This window comes from Nelumbo nucifera, chromosome 8 (assembly GCF_055504915.1).
Source record: "Nelumbo nucifera cultivar China Antique chromosome 8, China Antique-T2T, whole genome shotgun sequence".
NCBI classification, from domain to species: Eukaryota; Viridiplantae; Streptophyta; class Magnoliopsida; order Proteales; family Nelumbonaceae; genus Nelumbo; species Nelumbo nucifera.
Genome location: NC_142656.1, coordinates 50,887,229 through 50,898,200, shown reverse-complemented (window position 1 = coordinate 50,898,200; position 10,972 = coordinate 50,887,229). Strand labels below are relative to the sequence as shown.

Genomic DNA, 10,972 nt, shown 5'->3' with positions numbered 1-10,972 from the left:
CTTCCAGCTCAAGCTCGTGGGACTTAGATTATATTATCCTCATAGATGCATTAGGAGGTCGCTTTGCTCAATTAGTTTAATTTCCCTTTTGTATCAAAACAAAAAAGAAGGCTCAGTTAAAACCTAGGCTGGACTATTGGTCCACATGGTTTAAGGAACTATCACCATGCCTAGGTTACAGAGACTGAATAATAAGACCAATTGTCCAAATGCATTATGCATATACAAAATGAAGAGTAAGTAATTTACCCAACCATTAGTGGTAAAATGGTATTATTTTTCCATTTGTTCCTTTGGATTCACTGCTAGAATAGGCTCAATCCTCAACCCTTCAGCATCTCCGAGGCCCTCATTAGACCAACCAGTACCGGTTCCTGCCCCATGGTCACCAATACTTCTCTTGGCTCCCCCTTTAATTGCTACAGGTCCATCTTCATCAATATCAACATCATATGCAGATGTGCATGGGATTGTTGCTTGGCTAGGTTCAGGATTCATCTCTTCAGCATCAAATACTAGATGGATTCCACACTCCGTAACGTGGACTCCTAATCCCATATCAAATGAAACCTCTATTTCTTCCCCACCTCTCAACTGATTCCCAAACTTGGTATGTGGTATATGGCTAAACCACATTTGAACCTGCTGAGTTAAAAAAACTGAGTTGAATGTTGGAGTGTAGCTCCAATCAATGCCATTGGTTTTATCAAAGAAATAGGCATAAGGAGTGGCAGTGGCCCCAATTAGTTCGCTGTTTGCTTCATAAATAGCACATATAATCAACCCAAGGATCTTATTTACCAGAAGTGGAGGCACCTCGAAAGATATCGAGGACCCAATACCCTGATGACTAAACCAATCTGGAATCTGGCTCCCAAAAAAAAAGATGTCAAACTCTCCACCTCCTGTGAACCTCTACTCCATAAAAAAAAAAGTATGATTAGCAATAGATGCATAGGTAGATATATAGATGTACATGGACACAAATACACATGCACAGAAGGAGAAGAGAGAAAACCTGAAAAGAAAGCAGCCTTCCGAGGCCCTGAAACTCAAGTAGCTTATTACAATTATAAAGCTCCAAAGTTAGTAAGTTATTGGTGCTTGATATATCTGATAGTTGTTCCAATGAACCAGAGCCAAATGCATCCAAAGACATTAAGCTTGATGGAATCTTTGGGAGTGACTGAAGGCCTGTACAACGACTTATGTCAAGGTAAATAAGGTCAGGAAGGCACCTAGAATGTGACAGTGTTTCCATTGATGTGCAATCAGCTATATACAACTCTGTTAAACTGGATGGAAGTTCTGGAAGTGACTGAAGCCTTGTGCAACCTTCCAACATAAGGAACTCAAGCTGAGAAAGGTGACTAATATTTTTGGGTAGGCTACAAAAATTGTTGTAGCTCAGATCCAACTCTACCAATGATGGTAGACTTCCAATATCACTAGGAATTGCACCCTCAGAAAGATTGCAGTCCCTAAGAAATAATGCTGTTAAGGACCACAAACTTGATAATGAAGCTGGTAGCATACTGATAGAATCAGCTCTCTTTCTTGGTGATACCAAAGGCAAGAATGAATGCCATGATTTATATAGTGATCCCTTACATCCTTGTAAAGATAAGACTTTGAGGTTCTTCAGAAATACAATAGAGAAGGGTAGTTGCTTTATAGAAGTACCATCAGCAGTAAGCTCCACTAATGATTCCATATCCCCCAAGTTATCTGGCAGTCTTTTAAGTCTTAAGCATCTAGTGAGAATAAGATTTTTAAGAGATTTCAATTTACAGATGCTACTTGGAAGATCCTTTAGGTTTTTGCAGTCTTTCAAACTCAAGAAAACAAGTTTGTCAAGATGTCCAATGGAATTGTGAAGCTCAACCAAACTTGTGCAACCTTCAAGGGTCAACCTTTCAAGACTGGGAAGCCCAAAGAAGTCTGGGATTTGGTTTAGATAATGAGAATGACTAAGATTAAGTATTTTCAACTTTGCAAGCATCTACATAAAATAAAAAAAAAAAAAAACAAAAAGCAAAAAATTAGTTTCCATGAAATATACGACTGCCAAAAGAAGGAAAACCTGAAATAATGACATACCTTGAGATCCTTCCATACTTGTTCCATTTTGCTATTTTGCATGTCAAGAGCAACAAGATTCTCTAAATGAAAACTTGACGGCATAAATTTCATAGAGAACCCATGCCAACAGAGCCATCTTAACTCCCTAGAAAGATGTTCATAGTCACCCATGAGATTAAGGTAATTGATCTGGAGTAGTCTTAGCTTCTTCATCTTTGTAAATGCGTCAGTCCTCAATGGTCCATCAACTAATCTAGATGAGTTTTCTAAGATTAGGCCTTCAACCACTTATGTTCCCTAATAAGAAACATCATTAGATAAGTGAACGTGTAATATATTCTTCATTATTGTATCTTGTAAATGCATTAGTATTTAACTAGTTGAGCTTGACTAAATTAACACCTCTTGCTCCCTGATAAGAAACATTAATAGATAATTGGACATGTAATAAAACATTCCCACCCACACATGCCATTTTCTCTACCAATAATAAACATATGGTTCTAGGTCGAACCTTTTATTTTTTGTTAAAAATTGAGGAAAAAAACGGTACAACCGAAATGGGAGGGGAACCTTACGACTAACACCTATTAAAAAATAGAATATCTTCACAAACTATAATTGACTACCTTAAAGGAAACAAAAATAGACCTCCAATGGAGAATTTATACAATAACTTTAAGGCACCTGAAAGATGGCTCAAGAAGCCCTACCAAACTGATTAGGGAAGATTAGAATGTCTTAACCCCTTCTAATCAGTCAGCCCAGCTTTATATAAAACTTTAAATAGTCTGAATTACAAATATACCCTTCTTTATGAAAAACAGTGGATTAGAGTGTCCTTCAAGATTACTAAACTACCTTGCCACCCAAATACATGTAAAATAATGTTCTTTAATCGTCTCTTTTAACACTCCCCCTCGAGCTGGTGCGTATATATCAAGTAGTCGTACAAGACTAAGAAACTCTTTAGGTTTTGAACAGAAAATGAAAGAGGAGAAAAGAAGAAGAGAAGAAGCATTTGTGGGAGAAGCTTTGAAAGAAGAGAATGGTTGGAGTGCTTAAAACAGCTGCCCCACTCCTTAATTTATATACATGGTTTCCTAATTGTAAAAGAACTTTAATGCTTACATGGCAATAAAAGATAAGATTAAAATAAAACTAATCCAAGATAAGATAGAATAAAACTTATCCTTATCCCACTAGGAAAGCTGATCCTAATCAATTAAATCTAAGTGCATCTCGGGGTGTCACACAAATACTCTCAATGTAGGGTCCACAGTTTCCTACACTCCCCCTCAAGTTGGATAGTAGATATTTGTCATTCCCAACTTGCATAGATCTTCTTCTAACTTCTTTCTTGAAACAGCCTTGGTGAGAAGGTCTGCAAGCTTCATGTCGAAGGTGATGTAGGGAAGGCATACTTCTTGAGATGTAACCCTTTCTCTGATAAAATGCCGGTCCACTTAGATATGCTTAGTTCTGTCATGTTGTACTGGATTATGGGCTATATTGATGGCAGCCCGATTATCACAATACAACATTAAGGGTTTCTCATAAACAATACCCAATTCCTCTAGTAATGACCTAAACCATAGAATCTCAGCCACGCCATTTTCCATGGACCTATATTCAGCTTCAGCACTTGAACGAGAAACAACACTTTGTTTCTTACTCTTCCAGAAAACCAGATTACCTCCAACAAAGGCACAATATTCAAAGGTAGATCTTCGTTCATCAACACACCCAGCCCAATCAGCATCTGTGTAGACTTCTATCTTCATGTGGTCATTTTTCTTGAGCAAAATGCCTCTGCCTGAGGACCTCTTCAAATATGCTAATATGCTTGCAACTGCAAGGAGGTGAGTAGTTCTAGGAGAGTGCATATACTGACTAACTACACTGACTGCATAACTGATGTCAGGTCTTGTGAGGCAAAGATAGAGAAGCTTTCCAACTAACCATTGAAACATAGCTTTATCTTCAATAGGCTCTCCACCCTCTGCACTAATCCTGTGGTTCTATTCAATAGGTGTGTCTGCAGGCTTAACTCCCAACTTTCCTGTTTTTTCTAGCAAATCAAGAGCATACTTTCGTTGAGAGACAAAAATCCCATGCTTGAATCCAGCTACCTCAATGCCCAAGAAATACCGTAATTCCCCCAGATCTTTTACCTCAAACTCTTGATGAAGGAGTTGCTTAAAAGACTCAATTTCACTAGTATCACTCCCGGTTACTATAATATCGACCACATACACGGCAAGCAAGGTTACAGAGGAACCCACTCTCTTAATAAAAAGGTGTGGTCTGACTAAGCATGCACATATCCGAACCTATCAAGGGCTCATCTGAATCTGTCAAACCATGCTCTGGGGGAATGTTTTAGTCCATATAGAGCTTTGTTCAACCGACAAACATTTCCTGTCTTCGTACCATAAAATCCTGGAAGCAACTGCACGTAACTTCTTCCTGCAAGTCTCCATTGAGAAAGGCATTTTTAACATCCATCTGATAGTGGTCATCTTTGCTACTCGTGCAAAAGTATCTAAGTAGTCAATACCATATGTTTGAGTAAATCATTTTGCAACTAATCGGGTCTTATACCTTTCAACAGAACCATCAGCATTATGTTTCACAGTGAATACTGTTTTGTAATGGTAGAATACTGATTTGTTTCATTCTATTGCCAATGGGCATATTTATACAGTAAGTTGCTGCAATAAATAGAAAGAAAGAAAAATAGAAAGAAAAGAAAATAGAAAGAAGAAAAAATAGAAAGAAGAAAAAATAGAAAGAGGAGAAAATAGAAAGTACAAAAATAGAAAGAAAGAAATAGAAAGAAAAAACCTTCTAAATCAATCCTTCCACAATCCTAGGAATATATACAATTCTATTTTCAGATCTGAACCAGTAACCCCATGTTTTCCAACACTCCCCCTCAAGCTGGTGAATAGAGATCCTCCATTCCCAGCTTGGCTATAATTCTCCGAAAGTCTGTACTATTGAGCCCTTTAGTAAGTACATCGACCAGTTGTCCTTTTGTAGACACATAGGGAGTGCAAATCAACTTGCTGTCCAGTTTCTCTTTTATAAAGTGTCGGTCAATTTCGATGTGCTTCGTCCTGTCATGTGCCATAGCCCTGAATTCACACATAGGGAGTAATTCACACACTCCTTGTGCCATAGCCCTGAATTCTGCCTCTGCACTTGACCGAGCCACTACATTTTGCTTCTTACTCCTCCAAGTGACTAAGTTTCCTCCTAAGAAGGTACAGTAACCAGAAGTGGACCGTCTATCTACTGGAGATCCTGCATAATCGGCATTTGTATATGCTTCAAGAATCCGTCCTCCATTTCTTCTGAATAAAAATCCTTTTCCTAGATTGGCTTTCAAATAGTGTAGAATTCGATGAGCAGCCTGCAAATGAACTTCTTTAGGATTATGCATAAACTGACTTATTACACTTACAGCATATGCAATATCCGATCGTGTATGTGCAAGATAAATGAGTTTTCCAACTAGTCTTTGGAACATCTCCTTGTCTACACTTGCATTCTCGTGGGCTTCTCCAAGTTTATGATGAAAGTTGGTTTACATGCCATATTTCCTGTTTCTCTCACAAGATCAACAACATACTTTTGTTGAGAGATAAAGATGCCTTGTTTAGAATGTGCAACTTCAATTCCGAGAAAATACTTTAGTCTCCCCAAGTCTTTTATCTCAAATTCTCTGGCAAGGCAGTTTTTCAATGCTTCCTTCTCCTTTTTATCATTCCCAATAACGATTATATCATCCACATAGACTAATAGTGCAGTAACTCCCCCTGAGGCTGTGTGTTTGATAAACAATGTGTGGTCACCTTGACTTTGCTTGTAACCTGTACTCAGCATTACCTTCGTAAACCTTCCAAACCATGCTCTCGGAGATTGTTTGAGACCGTATAGTGCTTTCTTCAACCGACAAACTTTGTTCCCTTTAATGCCTTCTCCAAAACCCAGTGGAATGTCCATATATATCTCCTCTTCTAGATCACCATGGAGAAATGCATTTTTTACATCAAGCTGTTGCAAATCCCAATTATATTTAGCTGCCAACGACAGTAACACCCTTACTGTATTCATTTTAGCTACTGGGGCAAAAGTCTCCTGATAATCTACCCCATAAGTCTGTGTATATCCCTTGGCTACCAGGCGTGCTTTGTACCTTTCTAATGACCCATCAGATTTGTACTTAACTGTGAACACCCATTTACAACCTACCGTCTTCTTGTTTCTTGGTAGATCCACAACTTCCCATGTGTTGTTTTTTTCTAATGCCTCCATTTCCACTCTCATGGATTATCTCCACTCCTTATTAGAAAGTGCCTCGGCCAGAGTATTAGGAATTGGAATGGTGTTAAGGCTGGCTAGAAAACTTTTATGGGATTTAGAGAATCTTAGGAATGATACATATTTGGCTAAAGGGTACAATGGGCGTTTGGTACATTCTCTGGTTCCTTTTCTCAGTGCAATAGGTAGGTCATACTCATACTCAGACTATGAAGGTGTAGGTTCAGGATCTAAGCATCCCTCAGTTCTAGGATTAGGAGTTGAATCTTGGACTTGCACAGGTTGAGGATCTGGATTTTTCCCCCTAGAGTAAACCTACATATATCTCACATTATCATGCACATCATTTGTGGGGTTAACAGTGTCCGAATTTGGTTCAATGGTCGGGTTGTTTGACTCTTGTCGAGACTCAGGAATGTGAGGCTCAGAGGAATGTGACTCAGAGGGATGTGATTCTTGACGATTGAATGTCTGTGAGGAGGGTAAAACATCTAGGGAGAGTAGATCCGAGGCCTTATCTTCCATTAATGAGGGCTTCCCCCTGAAGATAAGGTTGAGTGAAAAAAGATTTTCCTTCCTCAAATGTGACATCGATGGAGGTGTAGAATTTTCTGGTGGCTGGATGATAACATTTATAACCTTTCTGAGTTGGGGAATATCCCAAGAAGACACCTGATTGCTCGTGGGTCTAATTTTCCCTTATTATGGACATGAACAAAGGCAGTGCAGCCAAAAATTCTTGGTGTGAGATTATTTGAGGCTCGAATATCAGGGTAAAATTGAGAAAGGACTTGTATTAGGCTTCGGTTGTCAAGAACTTAAGATGGTAGTTTATTTATGTAGGCAGCAGTAAGGACAGCTTCCCCCCAATATTGTTTTGGCACCTGATTTTGAAAGAGAAAGGCTCGGGTGGTTTGCAAAAGATGGCCATTTTTTCTCTCAGCTACCCCATTCTGTTGGGGCATCTTAACGCATAAGGATTCATGCACAATGCCTTCTTTCTGAAAAAATGGGGACAAATTCTGATTAAAATAATCTGTAGCATTATCAGATCGAAACCTTTTAATTCTCACACCAAACTGAGTTTGGACCATGTTATGAAAGTTGGGAAGAATCGTACCCACATCAGATTTAGACTTAAGAAGAAAAATCCATGTGACCCTAGTGCAATCATCAATAAAGGTGACGAACCATCTAGAACTAGTAATGTTGGGAATTTGAGAAGGGCCCCATATATCTGAATGAATCAAATAAAAAGGAGTTGAAGATCTTTTATTGCTGATTGGGAAAGAAACCCTTTTGTGCTTAGCAAGTTCACAAACATCACAATGAAAGGTTTCAACATCAATTCCTTTAAACAAGGAAGGAAACATTGTTTTTAAAATAGGAAATGAAGGATGACCAAAACAGAAATGATGACGCCAAATTAAATCTTTATTGGAGGTAGATAAGAATGACTCATGTGTGACATGCATAACAGTGTGAGATGATTTGCTAGTTGCTTCAAGGTAGTAGAGTCCATCTCTTTCCTTAGCAAGTCCAATCTTCTTCCCCAAAACCTGGTCTTGAAATACACAGTAAGAAGGGAAGAACACAACATTGCAGTTCACATCCTGGGTGAGTTTATGTATAGAGATAAGGCTAGTGGATAACTTAGGAACATGAAGCACATTTTTAAGTAATAGGGATGGAGTAATTTGAATATTCCCAATCCCTGCCACTGTGGTGAAAGAACCATCAGCAACAAAAATTTTTCTATTACTAGGACAGGGTGTATAGGTGAGAAAATGTAGTGAAGAGGGTGTCATGTGGTTAGTAGCTCCAAAATCAAGAATCCATGGAAAAACACTAGCCGAGGCATATAATCCTAGAGATAAAGACTCACCTGAGAGAGCAAGAGAGGTAGAACCACTTCCTGGTTTCAAGGATTTCAGGAAGCACCTTAGCCTTTCAAATTCTTCATCATTAAATGGTCCCTGACTTGAGTGTTCTTGCTACGGGGTTGTGGAGACATTACGGGCCTGTTGAACTCCTTTTGAAACTCCTCGATTTCCCCACTCCTTGCTGGATGTGGGAGGTTTCCCATGAAGTTTCCAGCACCAATCTTTCGTGTGTCTGGGCTTCTTGCAACCAGAGGTTATCGTTAGAGTCACGGGTGGTTGTGTCACGAGCCAAGTTGTGATTGTTCTCACCCTTTGAACCACTGAAGTTTCCAGCACCACGGCGGCTTTCCTCAGCTCTGACAAGGGCTATGACTTCATTCAATGGAGGAACTTCTTCTTTGCCAAGAATTTGTATTCGGACCTGATCAAATTCAGCATTCAGTCCGACCAAAAAATCATACACCCTATCCCTTTCAATAAAATTCTTCAAGATCACAGCATCATCTGCGCACTTTTTCTCAAGAACCCGATAATGATCAAGTTCATGCCATAAACTTTGCAGCAGATCTGCATACTCTGTAACACTCTTGCTCCCTTGTTTGGCCGCCACAGTCTTCACTTTGACCTCATAGACACGAGCAGCGTCATGGGCTTTGGAATAGGTTTGTCGGACAGCATCCCAAATAGCCTTTGCAGAGGGAAGAAACATACAAGTATCACTGATCTCGGGTGTCATTGAACTCCACAACCATGACATAATCATGGAGTCTTCTTTGTCCCAAGCATCAAAATTTGGTTCGCCCAACCTTGGTCCTGTTCCAAGGAGGTGACTAATTTTTCCTTTTTCCCTTCAAATAGGTACGCACTAGTTGTGACCACTTCAAGTAATTCTGGCCATTTAGTCTATACGTTGCCTGAATATTCTGCAAATCACCAGTGTGAGGATGAGGATTTGTTGCTCCTTCATCGGTTTGGACGGGAGCACTTGTTGCAGTCATGTCGGACATAATGGAGGAAAAATAAGGCCAGCAGGAAAGGAGAATAAAGGAACACTTTTGGTTACAGATCAACACTGAAGGCCAGAAGAGAAAAACACAAAAAACTGGCAATGAAGGCCGAAAAAATCTCAAGGTTGACAAACCTAGAGCTCTGATACCATGTTTTGTAATGGTAGAATACTGATTTGTTTCATTCTATTGCCAATGGGCATATTTATACAGTAAGTTGCTGCAATAAATAGAAAGAAAGAAAAATATAAAGAAAAGAAAAATAGAAAGAAGAAAAAATAGAAAGAAGAGAAAATAGAAAGAAAAAACTTTCTAAATCAATCCTTCCACAATCCTAGGAATATATACAATTCTATTTTCAGATCTGAACCAGTAACCCCACGTTTTCCAACAAATACCCATCTACATCCAACCAGTTTCTTTCCTTTAGGTTGATCAACTATCTTCTAGGTATTGTTTCTGATGAGGGCATCCATTTTTACTTTTATTGCATCTTTCCATTCTGGTACTTCCAATGCTTCCTCTATTGTTCTGGGAATGGGAATATTAGCAATGGATGCGAAAAAAGACTTGTAGGAGGGAGACAAATGATCATAGAATAGGAACTAAGAAATGTAGAGAGTTGTGGTGCAACGGCGTTTTCCTTTACGGACTACTATGGGGAGATCAAGGTCACTGAATGAAGGTGAAGGCTCCAGTGTTGAATGTCTCTCATCTGTAGTATAGACTTGTAGGAGGGAGACAAATGATCATAGAATAGGAACTGAGAAATGTAGAGAGTTGTGGTGCAACGGCGTTTGCCTTTACGGACTACTATGGGGAGATCAAGGTCACTGAATGAAGGTGAAGGCTCCAACGTTGAATGTCTCTCATCTGTAGTATCTGTGGTACCTGGATCTGGATATATAGAAGGAATTGGGGATACTGTGGTACCGGGATTTGGACCTATAGTGGGGACTAGGGCTGGCCTACACTACTAATGTCCAAAATCAACTTGTCTCCATCATCTGTGATAGACTCTCACATCCTTGCACCTTTGACATCCTTCCCCATTACATCCTTCTTCACTTAATGGGATTGGAAAAGGAACTTCCGATGAGCTACTCCCAACTTCGCTATTCTCCCCCTTAGGAGAAACCCTTGGATAATAGGGTTTATCCTCAAAGAAGGTGACATCCATTGAGACAAATCTTTTTCCAAAAGTCAGTTCATAATAGCAATATCCCTTTTGATTTTGAGCATAACCAAGGAAAAAACATTTGGAGGCCTTGGGATCAAATTTGGAACGATGAGGGCCACCTACAACCAAACACTGATGCCTTGCGAATCACTCCCTGTGATAACAATATCATCTACATAGACTACAAGGACAATGGTACCACCACCACAAGTCCTACTAAACACAAAAAAGCCAAACTGACATCTGTGTAAGCCAAATTCCACAACTTCACTAAAATTTCAAGACCAAGCATGTGGAGATTGTTTCAAACCATACTATGCCTTCTTTAACCTACAAACCATACCCATATACTCTCCTTGAGCAACAAAACCAGGTGGTTGCTCCATGTACACTTCTTCCATAAGGTCACCATGCAAGAGGCATTCTTAACATCTAATTGATACAAGGGTCAATGGTTAGTCACAACCAAAGAAATAACCAAGCGGATAGAG

At 39.4% G+C, this 10,972-nt stretch overlaps 1 pseudogene across 1 annotated transcript in view; it reads right to left on the bottom strand.

Moving 5' to 3' along the window:
- Positions 1–86: 86 nt before the first annotated feature.
- The window catches only part of LOC104601537 (TMV resistance protein N-like), a 48,795-nt pseudogene continuing 37,909 nt past the window's right edge, over positions 87–10,972 (bottom strand). Inside the window, exons 3-5 of the transcript XR_016079454.1 lie at positions 2,101–2,379; positions 1,019–2,002; positions 87–915 (exon numbers count right to left, since the gene is read on the bottom strand). The product of XR_016079454.1 is annotated as a TMV resistance protein N-like (transcript). The remainder of the gene's footprint in view (positions 916–1,018; positions 2,003–2,100; positions 2,380–10,972) is intronic.